Source organism: Mytilus galloprovincialis, chromosome 2, assembly GCF_965363235.1.
Source record: "Mytilus galloprovincialis chromosome 2, xbMytGall1.hap1.1, whole genome shotgun sequence".
NCBI lineage: Eukaryota > Metazoa > Mollusca > Bivalvia > Mytilida > Mytilidae > Mytilus > Mytilus galloprovincialis.
The window spans coordinates 48,481,582-48,494,971 of NC_134839.1; the positions used below are offsets into that span (position 1 = coordinate 48,481,582).

The window sequence follows — 13,390 nt, forward strand, 5'->3', positions numbered from 1 at the left end:
TTTTTGGGCATTTATCTATTTCAAATCTGGTTTATTTATTGTCAATAGATATAGGAAGATGTGGTATGAGTGCCATTGAAACAGCTCTCCATCCAAGTCATAATTTATAAATGTAAACCATTATAGGTTAAGTTAATTACGGTCTTCAATATTGTCCAAAATTACTAGGGTAAAACCATTCAAACTGGAAAACCAACGGTCTAATCTATATAAAAACCGAGAAACGAGAAACACTTATGAACCACATAAACAAACGACAACCACTGAACATCAGATTCCTGACTTCGGACAGGTGCAAACAATTGCAGCGGGATTAAACGTTTTAACGGTACCAAACCTTCTCCCTTTTCTGAAACAGTAGTAATTAATCTACTTTGATATCCACAGAGCTGATATAGAAATGTGTAAATACATTTTCATTTGAATTCGATTTTTCTGGTTTGCACTCTTCGATTGAAAAAAAAATGAAAGGTAAATTGATCGAATCTTTTTATGGCAGACTTGCTTCTTTAGGAAAAAAGTGGAAATACCAACTACTTCAACAAAGTGATAAGAAAATTATATTTGATCTAACTTGCCAATCTAACGAATTAGAACATTAAGTGATTGACATGTACACGGTGATACAGTTTTTAAGACATGTCAAAGCTTTTAAAATATCTTTCAAGTGCAAGCGCATGCTATCTTTTGCTACAGAAGTTCATTCGATTTACATGTTTTCATACATTTTTGTATTCTACACAAATAATTAACCATGTAATATTGTACGAACAATATAACAATAAATATGGCGATATGCAATAAACTTGATCAAGTCATAAAAGTTCAAGGGGGTGTCCTCTGTCTCCATGCAAACCGATCATAACAGTATTAAATAGTTTATTTCAAAATAAATTATTTCATTATTGGGTCTTTGCGCAGTCGGATTTAAATAAAGTTATTATCATCAGTTAACGTTATTGAATTGCTATGTTGAATAATGAATGTTGCTGATATATCGTATTTGAAAGTGTTAATATTGACCTTCTACCCTTTAAACAAAATTTTAGCTTTCTGAACTTAAAGACATATTGTTTATTATTTTGTTAAAAGACATTTTATTGTAGATGCAGGAATTTGGTTTTAGAATCGTATAACATTTCCTGTTTTTCATTTTAAGATTGAATGTCAAAATTGTAAGGGGAACACCACCTAAGCTTATGATGATACATCCACATGCCAAAGATGTGAGGTCTAGGTCATAAGACGAAGAAATTATGGCCTGGTTGTGTTTCTTGCGAAAGTTGACCTTGATGTCAAAAGTAAAGGTCACATGAAGGTCATCATGATACAAAACTTAACCTCATGATGATACATTCACATGCCAAATATCTAGAAACTAGATAATAAAACAAAAACGTCATGGCCATCATGTACCGTCGCTATCAGTATATGGATATTGCTCTTTAATATTTATTGAGCCAATATGAGGGTGGGGGCGGCGTATTTTAAACTTGAACACGAGAAAAAAATCTTGTCGTTAAATTTGATAATTTTTTGTAATAACAACCGACTGATATAGCACTACATATAGTTAGTTTAAAAAAAAATTAAACTACACATTTGTTTACCAAAAAGAATTCCTCTTGAAATACTAGACCCTTCACATTCACTTTTGCGGGCTGACACTGACATCCCTCTTTTTTTGGTTTGGACATATTTTTTAATCCAGAATAAAAAAAAGTTACAAGTTATCAGTTATCACTATAAACTATGTTTAAATATCAACATACATACCATTATTTCCGAAACTCCCAAATGTGTCCGATATTAGTATGTAAAAGATTTTATTCTACAAGATTTAAAAGATTATTCGAGTTGCCAAATCTTTTAAACCAATGTTTCAAACCTTTTGAAATTTCTATAATATAATTAGCTAGGCCTAGTTTGTCAATGAGAGAAAAAGAAGGAAAAAAAATCGACATTTTTTTTGGAGGTATAGCGTAGGGTACCCCCTTAAGGCAACACTATCTTACCGATTTTGAAAATTTAAAAGATACAAATTAAGGCAACAAAAAAAGTATAAGGGAAAGGCTACATATTACGAGTTGCCAGCCCGATACAAATTAGGATTATTGTAAGTCAGATACAAATTATGAATTGTTAATTACATACAAGGTTTGAATTTTTAGTGACAAATAGTGAATTGTTAGGCAGATGCAAATTAAGTCTTTTTGATTGCGGATATCTATCGGTTCAAAAATGCAAATCAACACATAAACTGTATCAACTTTGGCTTGCAATATAAGGTGATGGAAAATATTTTGTTTGTATATCTTTGTGTGTAAAGGAAGATATAAGGAAGATATAAGATAGAACCAATATTTTGCCCCTTTAATTGTGTGAAAATATAGCAAACTCTGCAAGCATTTTGAAATCATATTTGAATGATAAATGAGTATGTTTATGATACGATAAGGACATTTGAGGCCGAAAATCGACCACACTTTGTAATGGTCAAAAGGCATTTTACTGACTTAATTTTTAGCAGAAGAAAAGAAAACTATGAAACATCTGAAAAGACATATTAGTTAATCGTGTAAAAACGTTAATTTAAATCGTGTGAAAATTATTTTTCATGGGGCATTATATTTAAAAATTTTCAATATTCTTAACACTAGGACAATATGAAATTCCTGCATCTACCAAAGAAAGCTATCAACATCAAAAAAGAAATTCATAAAGTTAACACATTTGAAAATGACATTAACATTTCAGTTGGAACATAATATATTGACAGCATATATACTATTCCTAGATTTTAATGGGTATTTTAAAACAAATTAAGCAATCAATTTGGGCTTTTGCCATATTCTATATAAGGACCATTTGATATTAAAAGCACTAATAATTCTTTCATGTATTATAATAAACTGCAATGTAAGGTGAAAAGTTCAGATATTTCGAGAGCTTTCCTTTTTGTCCTTTTTGTTTTATAAGCTCTTCCTTTTTTACTTTGTGTTTTGATTTTTCAAATGATTTGATCTTCATCATCAGTGAAGTATGTCGAAATGCGCATTTGGTGCTGAAAAAAAATGGTACCGTTAACATTAAAATTATTATATTTCCCTTTCAAATAGATAAATAGACTCTTTTTGGTTTTGCCTTCGTGATCAAAACAAAAGAATGGGAAACTGGCCGTACTTCTTTATGGTAAAGACCTGCTACTTTGGGAAATAAAAAGAATGATGACTAAAATTAACTAAATGGAAAAGAATATATTTTACGTGATATACCAATGTACCGTATTAAACATTAAACATTATAATTTGATATACAAGTTTTAAGATATTTTTGACGGCTTATATCTTTTAATTGGACGAGTTAACTTTCTTTCTCCACAGAATTGCAATAAATTAAAACGTTTTAATATGCTGCATAATTGATCAATTATACAGCATTTAATAACAAATTAAAAGCAAATATTGCGCTATGCAATATGCTATATTCAATATAGATTATTAAATTCTCGGATATAAGGATCATTTGATTATGCAAAGACAACAATAAAAAACTTCAATTTTAAAGGGTAAAATTTCGATACTTCTAAAGTTTTATTATTTGTCCTTTTTGTTTTATAAGATCTTCATTTTTAACGTTTTTTTTTTTATTTTTAAATAATTTAAGCTCCAGCATCAACCACTGAAGTGATATTACATGTCAAAAAGGAGCATTTGGTGCAGAAAAAATGGAACTGTTAATATTAGATAATTATATTTTATTTCAATTCGACAAGTGTGATTTAGATATGTTTAAAAAGTAAATAACAAAAATACCGAACTCAAAGGAAAATTCGAAATTGAAAGTCCTTTATCAAATGGCGAAATCAGAAACTCAAAGGAAAATTCGAAATTGAAAGTCCTTTATCAAATGGCGAAATCAGAAACTCAAAGGAAAATTCGAAATGGAAAGTCCTTTATCAAATGGCGAAATCAGAAACTCAAAGGAAAATTCGAAATGGAAAGTCCTTTATCAAATGGCGAAATCAGAAACTCAAAGGAAAATTCGAAATTGAAAGTCCTTTATCAAATGGCGAAATCAGAAACTCAAAGGAAAATTCGAAATTGAAAGTCCTTTATCAAATGGCGAAATCAGAAACTCAAAGGAAAATTCGAAATGGAAAGTCCTTTATCAAATGGCGAAATCAGAAACTCAAAGGAAAATTTGAAATGGAAATCCTTTATCAAATGGCGAAATCAGAAACTCAAAGGAAAATTCGAAATGGAAAGTCTTTTATCAAATGGCGAAATCAGAAACTCAAAGGAAAATTCGAAATGGAAAGTCCTTTATCAAATGTCGAAATCAGAAACTCAAACACATCAAACGAATAAAAACATTCCTTGACTTTTTACAGGCATTCTCTATGTAGAAAATGGCGCATCAAACTTGGTTTTGTATCTACAACTCTCACTCGTATGACCGTCACATAGAATTCCATTAAATTGACTATAATGTGTGACTCTTTTAAGTTTGCACTCGTGATCGAAACAAATGAAAAGTAAACTGGTCGTACTTTTTTATGGTAAAGATCTTCTACTTTAGGAGAATAAGGTATACTGTATCCTATTTGAAGGTGTTAATATTAACCTTTCCAGCCATTAAACAAAGTATTAGCTCTCTGAACGTTAAGACATTTTGTTATTTGTTCGTTAAAAACATTTCATGTGTTATAAATTATTCAATGTTAGATGTAAAACTTAGATCTACTTCGAAGACAAACACAAAACTTAGTCTCGTACTAAAGTAAAACCGCAGCCATTTTCCTTTTTTTTTTCTTTTAAAAAATGAATCTAATTGATATATAGTTCTTGACATCATTTTAATTTTGTTTAAGGTATATAATAAAAACGGATAACCTTAGTTAAGTACACAGTTCTCTAGAAAATATTGACATTCAGCTTGGACAAATAGATAAAGGAAGATGAATCAAAGAACAAAATGAGAACAACACGTTAGACATTTCATGCATCTAAAGCAATTTTCGGGTTAAACCTAACCTTCATCGGGTACGCTCATATATTTTTTTCACATGACACAGATTTCAAGATACCTAAAGGTGTTTTCTTTGATGATTTTTTTTTCTGTTCAGCCATTATGTCAATGGTAAGATATACGCTTCAAGGTTGGCGGAAAGTATTTTTTTTTTTTATTAATTTCTTCGTTTATATTTGTCTAGAAAAAGCATGCATTCGAAAATGTGTTTCAACGAGTTTAAGGACGTACTTAGGTGAGGTTATGTGAAAATTAATAAATCAAGAATTTAAAATTGATACTTTAAGCTGGTAGAGCATTCGTTGAGGATAAAAATAAACTAAAAATATTGATAGGTCATGGACCTCCTTTTCGAGATATTTGAGATTTAAAATATTGCGGGAAAATGCTGACTCAGACTTTTACCTTATACTTGCATTGGTATTATTTGGTTCTCAAAACAAATGAAAGAAAATCAAGAATCTTTTAAAATTTTGGCAAATGACCTTTTATGAGCTATTAAGTCTTATATGAAAAAATAAATGGGTGTTATGGGGCAAAATATTTTACCTTGTTTTGTATGGAAAAACACCAAGGAGTCCGAACATTTTACAGGAATTCCAAAACCTCACCTAAGTACATCCTTAAGTAGTTTATTATTTATATAAATAGGTGCTCAATCTTTTCACCATTGTCACAAGAATATAATTGTCACTTTTCAATTGTTTTGTTCGACTATGATAGAATTATGTCGAACTATCTATGTTATATTGGACTTTGAAATTATAATCTTGGACTGTGGTTAATGTTTGGTTTCCTTTCTAAATAATACAAACCAAACAATATTTGGACAACAGTAGCTTGCGTCCAAACCTCTTCGACAACAGAGGGGTTTGAGAATCATCCACAACACTACACTATGGAACAATGTCATAGATGTATATAACATTGTGGTACTTTCTTATCATATGAGATCATGATACAATACACATTTTGAAATTTCCTGTCAAAAAGCTATTTATTTTTGAATTCGACTCTTCCATTGGTCTTCACTCGCGATTCATACCAACGAACGTAAAATTGACCGTATCATTTTATTATAAAGCCTTCCTACCTACTACCATATAATATAGTTCAAATACCGACTTAATTTAACAAAATGAAAAGAAACAACTCATGTGTGTGACCTGATGTACCTATGTATCCTATTAAAACATTACGTAAATTATCAAGTATCAAATATATTGTTTAAAGCACTAAATACATTTTTCAAAGCACTAAAACATTTTCAAAAGCCCCGAACACATTACATAGAGATTTCATCACTATATCGAGTGTGATACCATATTTATCCACTCGAGATAGTTAAATTTTGAAATTTAAAATTAGAGGATCGCCGAGTCTTTTAGATAATTAAAATTTAACTGTAGATGGTGGATAAATATCGTAATGACACGATTTGGTGGTGGAATCTGCATCTCATGATTTTTAAACGATATGGAAACACACTCAATCCTTCTTTCCGAATGATCTGATGAAAAGATGTGTTCTTTCTATGGGACTTCATCAGACATGGTCGTCATTTTTCATGACGTCACAATAGAAAATTCAGAGGAAAGCCCAAAAAATTTAACTTTATAATCGAATTTTGACAAATGAAGAACTGAGAACAAACGAACACGTTGATTAAATAAAAACAACAAATAGGCCAGGAAAAGGATAAATCGTGTAAGAATTAGAGAAATGATTCTAGCATATCATTAAATTTACAAAAATAAAATCATCGATTATGATTTATTTGTGCATCTTAAAAACCTGGTAAATCAAATTTGAAACGAGTAGTCAACTTTCGTGAAGAATGCTCGTTCCATAAGTCATATGCATGTGACCGTCACTTCTCTATTGTTCCGTTCGTCTATGTTAAAATTGTCTCGAGTGATGGAATTTTAGAGTTATAGTCTTAGACTGTGGTGAATGGTGTTTTCCCTCTGGAATGATTTCTTAAACATAAACATGCGTCCAACAATCGCAGGTAGTTTAGGAGAGTGAGGATCAAGACAAACTCTATTCCTTGGACCAAAAAGATAGCTGTCTATGAAATGAAATTGAGAATGGGGATTGAGTCAAATTTAAAGAAGCAGCAACCCGACGAAAGAGCAGAAAATAGAAGATAAATTTGTTATAGAGAAAATATGGATTCACTTCCAAGTTTGTTATTAAACATTTATGTTTTATAAAATTATTAAGGTATATTCACCGATAACCGCCATCTTGAATTGTACAATCGTTCTAGATCTTTTCCTAAATCTGCAAATTTTGAGACAGATTTGTAAGTTTTTAGAATCAATTTTTTAATTTAGCTATTTAAGGGGAAACGACTCTTAAAGTGACAGTTTTATACTGAAAGTGAAATTTTCATTTTTACTTGTAGCAGGAAAACAAGTTCAGGGACACCATTTTTTAAAATTTTTATTGAAGCATATTATAAAACCTATTTTTTCAATGTATTTCAAAATTCTGTCTCGAAGATTTATTTTTCTTTCTCAAAAATGTTTTGTTTCATGAAGAATTTATACAAATTTGTTCAATTTTGCACGGCTCGTCGCTTGAAAAAAGCACGGTCATCCATAATTTTATTTTACTTATGAAAAAAGCATAGTGAAATCTTCATGTTGGCAACACTGACGATGCACCTCAAGTTTCCTTTCCAATCCAAAAGACTTATATAGTTATGTGAAAATATTATTTTTTCTAGGTTTACACACGTGATTTAAAAAGACGAAATAGGAAATAGGCCGTTAATCTTTATTGAAAAAACTTGCTACTTTAGGATATAGGTTCAATTAGATGAAAAAAATAAAACTTACATTTGACCTGATATATCAATGATTGTACATCAAGAGTATCAAGTAATAATAATTAGTTTAGTTCTGATAGATAATTATAGATTATCGTTGATCATCTCAACGAGATTGATTTTCTCGCTTGAGCATTCCATTATCGGGTTATTTAGAGTTTATTAGTTAATTGAAAATTTAATGTTTTGTAATAAATGTGGGTAAAACATTTATTACAAGTGTTTTACTCTGACATCAGATCGGTACAAGGCAACAACAACAAAATTAAGAAAGAACAAGAATGTGTCCCAAGTACACGGATGTCCCACTCGCACTTTCATTTTCTATTTTCAGTGGACCGTGAAATAGGGGTAAAAATTTAGAAAGATCATATCATAGGGAACATGTGTACTAAGTTTCAAGTCGATTGGACTTCAACTACATCAATAACTACCTCGACCAAAAACTTTAACCTGAAGCGGGACGAACAGACGAACGGACCCACAGACCAGAAAACATAATGCCCCTCTACTATCGTAGGTAGAGCATACAAAACGACTTACAAAAAAAAACAACAACAAAAGACAAAAAGTACTGATCTGAGAATACTCGCAGTATCTGAAATACTAGTTTAAAGCCAAAACAACTGAAAATAAAATTATGTACACAAGTATCCAAAATGAAATATTAACCAAATTTTTGTAAATGCGTAATAAAGAATAAGACAAAACCTTGTACAATGCAAATATGTAGATATTGACAGAATGTAGGATCGTGAATATGCATATGGGTACAATATATATAGACTAACCATACATTGTCTCGAAATATCAATGTTATTTGTACAAGGCTTAGAAACAGGTAGAAAGCGAGGCTGTGTCGAGCATTTCTACCTGTTTCGAGCCGAGTACAAATAACATTGATATTTCGAGACAATGTATGGTTATTCTTTATATACTGCAACTCTTATAACTGTTCTGAATGAAGCATTTAGGGTAAAAAACATCATTTCTTAATTTTCAACGGAAGACGTAAAATTTCCGTGAACCTGTATGTTTTATTGACGTCATAAATAAAACTCTACGGAAACATATTGTCAACGTCATAAATAAAACTCTACGGAAACATATTGTCAACGTCATAAACAAGGTGATATACGGTCAGTGACTGTATAGCACATATGAATATACGGTCAATGCAATTTGACTGCTCAAATAGCACAGCTGCAGTATATATAATATTAATACCAACCAAAACAATATTCAAAGATCTAATAATCATTCTAAACGGTGCACCTATGTTTCTTCTACAACACCTTTAAAGTCGCCCCTCTCTATATTGTCCAAAATAAACTTACAATGCTCGCCAGTTCTTACTTCAGATTTATAAGCATACTATAAATGTGTTTTAGATGAGAAATTGGACAACGCTTAGGAATGGTTAATGTACGTAAATCTGAAGTTATCTGAAACACTCTGAAGTTGACAAAATGAGATTAAAAGTGGGGCACTTTAAATTAATATCAGACCAAGTTATGTTTTGCCGAGGAAACATTGGAACATCGTTTCTCATTTTCTGAGTGTTTAAAACCTTCTACATTGCTCAACGACGCAAACGGACTGTGTGGTCAAGGACATATTTATATACGTACTAAATTATAATCCTGGTACCTTTGATAACTATTTACACCACTGGGTCGATGCCACTGCTGGTGGACGTTTCGTCTCCGAGGGTATCACCAGCCCAGTTGTCAACTCTTCGGTGTTGACATGAATATCAATAATGTGGTCAATTTTTACAAATTTACTGTTAACAAAACTTTGAATTTTTCGAAAAACTAAGGATTTTCTTATCCCAGGCATAGATTACCTTAGACGTATTTGGCACAACTTTTTGGAATTTTGGATCCTCAATGCTCTTCAACTTTTTACTTGTTTGGCTTAATAAATATTTTGATATGAGCATCACTGATGAGTCTCATGTAGACGAAACGCGCGTCTGGCGTACTAAATTATAATCCTGGTACCTTTGATAACTATTATAGTACAAAAAAATGCATCTGTATTCCAGCGCTCAACAGTAAAATATCAAAATATTTCGGCCATATTCTTGTTTGCATTTAACGTTCATAATTACATTAACAATTTTAAAGAGAAAATTAAATTGATGGAAGTTAAGTTCCGTATGTACTCATGTCAGATTAGGATTTGTTGTCAGATGTTCCCCAACGTACAGGGTAAAATATTTGTCCCATACCACCCACTTTTCTTTTCATAGAAGACTTTAACAGGTAATAAAATGTCATTATCAAATATAAGCAGACTCTAATTAAGACCCAAACAACGACAATGCTGAATATAAGGTTATTGTTTGAGTCAACTTTTTTCCGCCTTAAAAAAACAGATTTTCCTAAATGGAGTTCATAACCTATCAATATTTTTAGCATATTTTGTTCCTTAACTTATGCTCTTCTGACTTATAGTATTACATGTAGTTATATATTGTAGATAATTTTAATATCACCTTTCTGACAGTTTTTATTAGGATAGTGGTTGTGAAGTGAATGGTTTTTGGTCATTTGAATGTGTTAATGTAATGAAAAATTTGCGTAAGCGTGTTTAAATGTTTTTGGTATGATCTAAACAAAATTGGGTTTTTTAACAATAAGCGCGCTTTGGTACAATGAGACATTGTGTTTGTTATTCCTGAATCGTGGAAGATGACAGTTGAAAAGTTAAAGTCCTCTGAATCGTGGAAGATGACAGTTGAAAAGTTAAAGTCCTCTGAATCGTGGAATATGACAGCTGAAAAGTTATAAAGTCCTCACGTTTGTCAAGGACTCTAGTTTGAACTGATTCTCCGTTTTGAGGAAAATCCAGTAAATATGCCGACGATTGCGGAAACGTATCGATTGAAGTTTTGAAAGTAGCATTTGATTATCAAGCCGGGAAATATCCAGAGATGACTGAGTATGCATATATATATGAGTATTTGACGGCTAAATCACACAAAATAAATTCTTGAATGCATTTTGTATCTATGATTTTTATACGTGAAGGGAAAAACATGGTTTAATGACGATTTCGCTAATTTGTTTCATTAAAAAATCGTGAAAATTGTGATATTTTTGAAACTATTCAAAATTTAACTCTATAACTGTAATAACACGCTATTTTGATTTACCACGCTGATTTTCGGTTAACGGTATTCTAATGTCATGGTTAAGCGTGTTAAATGTGTGGGATATTTGGCTTATTTGAAAGTGTAAACATTGTTTCTTGTTTAATTCAGTGTGTAAAAGTATAATGAAATTGACCTTTTCTTCCTTGGTGCAATCATTATTTATTCTTTACTTGAAGACTAAAAACACAATTGTTAATGTATATAAACATATTTTGTTTTACTGATGGGACACATTATAGTTTGAAATAAAAACACACAAAAAACTACTCTTGGGAGTATGAAATCCTTAGTGTTTGAAATAATTCAACATTTCAAATCCAGTAAAAGTAACCTTTCTTGGACGTAGGACAATCAACAGTCAATCAATACACCCTTTCTTAAGGGCATACGATACAGTTTTGATCCTGTATTTACAAGTAGATGAAAATTTGCATAAAATTATAGACTATTTTTTACCTGATTAAATCAAATATGTAATTAAAAATATACCTTCATGTGCTACTTTTTGAGTTAAACGAGGTCGAAATATTGTATATTTGCTCAAAATTCGGATTTGTGGCCGTATTTTCTCTTTCGAAATAAAACCATAACTTTTTTGTTTTTAAATATAAACACAAATTGTTTTTTTGTTAAAAATTTGTAATTTCTGTATTTTAAACGTATCTTAAAAATTTATGCATTTCTTATTCAGAAATAATACATATTTATCAAATAGTCATGAATTGAGAAAAAAATACGTCATTTTTTGGTGTATATTTATCAAAATTAAAAAAAATGCACTATTTACAGTTAAGTAAAATTTGGTCCACATAATCTTCCTGCAAAATGAAACAAAATGTGATTTTAAAAAATAGGGGTCCATGCACTCGTTTTCAAATTAAATCAGTTGAATGATAAAAATCAGTCGAAAAATGCATCTTTTCCCAATATGTCACAGTTTGACGTCGCGAAAATTACATTTTACGTTAGCAACGTCATTACCTCCCCTGTAACTGTATCGTATGCCCTTAAATTCAAAAATTAGCTAATTAGAAAATGCGATTCCGTCTTAATTACAATATTAGATAAAATAGCAAACTTCCGAATAGTCATTGTCGTAAAAATCAAACATCGTCTAATGTCATTGACAACTTTATCAGAGAATTTCTTATCTTAAAAGAGTCATACACATAAATATTGTAGAGTATAAAAACCAAATAGTGACGAAACATCCAAATTAAACTTTGACTGAGTAATAAGGTGGCCAGAAGCTTTCATTGAATTTCTAAAAAAAATCTGTAGGTGTATAGTTCTATAGAAATTGGCACACCTAACTTCCGTGAAAATCATTTGGGCCGGCTCCCTCAGGCACGGTCATTTATTGACATTTATACCTTTGCATAAGTAACGTGTAAAAGATTGTTTGAATTGAACAACTAATGATTAATTAATGATATGTGGTATGCATTTGAATTAGCAAACAATTTCTCATTTGCATAGAGATGATCTGGCTCTCGATGTAGGTTCTGGTTCATTGACTTCATAGCTTTCCATTATATTGACCCCAATATGTGACATATAGGGCACTGCAAAATCTTTGCGATTAGTTTGCAAGTTTCATACCACGGGTGCCACATGTGGCGCAGGATCTGCTTATCCTTCCGGTTTTTTGTGGGATTCGTGTTGCTCAGTCTTTAGTTTTCTATGTTGTGTTCTATTATTTTTCTGTTTGTCTTTTTCTTTTTTAAGCCATGACGTTGTCAGTTATTTGTCGATCTATGAGTTTGACTGTCCCTTTGGTATCTTTTCCCCCCTCTTTTGCAAAAGTGTAAGCATGAAAATAAACAGATAGACCATGATTACCAATGAGACATCGCTACCTAACATAGACCAAAAGGACCAGGAGTACAGGCCTTCGTATGACCATTACAAAAGGAGTAATACCTATTTGTAGCATATTCGATCCGTCCTATTCCTAACAAATAGATAACACAACAGATAGTTATTAGGATAACAGGGCTACTTCATGGACATCCACATAATATCAAGCATCTTGAAAATAACAGTTTATAGACATTTTTGTTAATATCTGAATAATTTTCGTGCGTTTTTTTTTTCAAACTATAATTTGTTTCTTCCTAAAACAAAATATGTGTACCTACATTACTAGTAACTACATGTATTGTTTTTAACGTGAAAAAGTAGGGTTTATTCTTACAATATGTCTTCAAGTTAAGAATGGAAAAATCTTGCATAAAGGGTGGAAATGTCAATTTTATTATAATTTTGCACAATGAATAAAACATGAAACAATGATAACACTTTCAAATATGACATATCTCCCACTTTTAACAGTTTTCAACATGACATTTCACTGAAAA

At 31.0% G+C, this 13,390-nt stretch overlaps 1 protein-coding gene across 4 annotated transcripts in view; it reads right to left on the minus strand.

Moving 5' to 3' along the window:
* LOC143063739 (uncharacterized) overlaps positions 1-13,390 on the minus strand; it is a 29,118-nt gene that overhangs the window by 2,634 nt on the left and 13,094 nt on the right. The window lies entirely within an intron of this gene.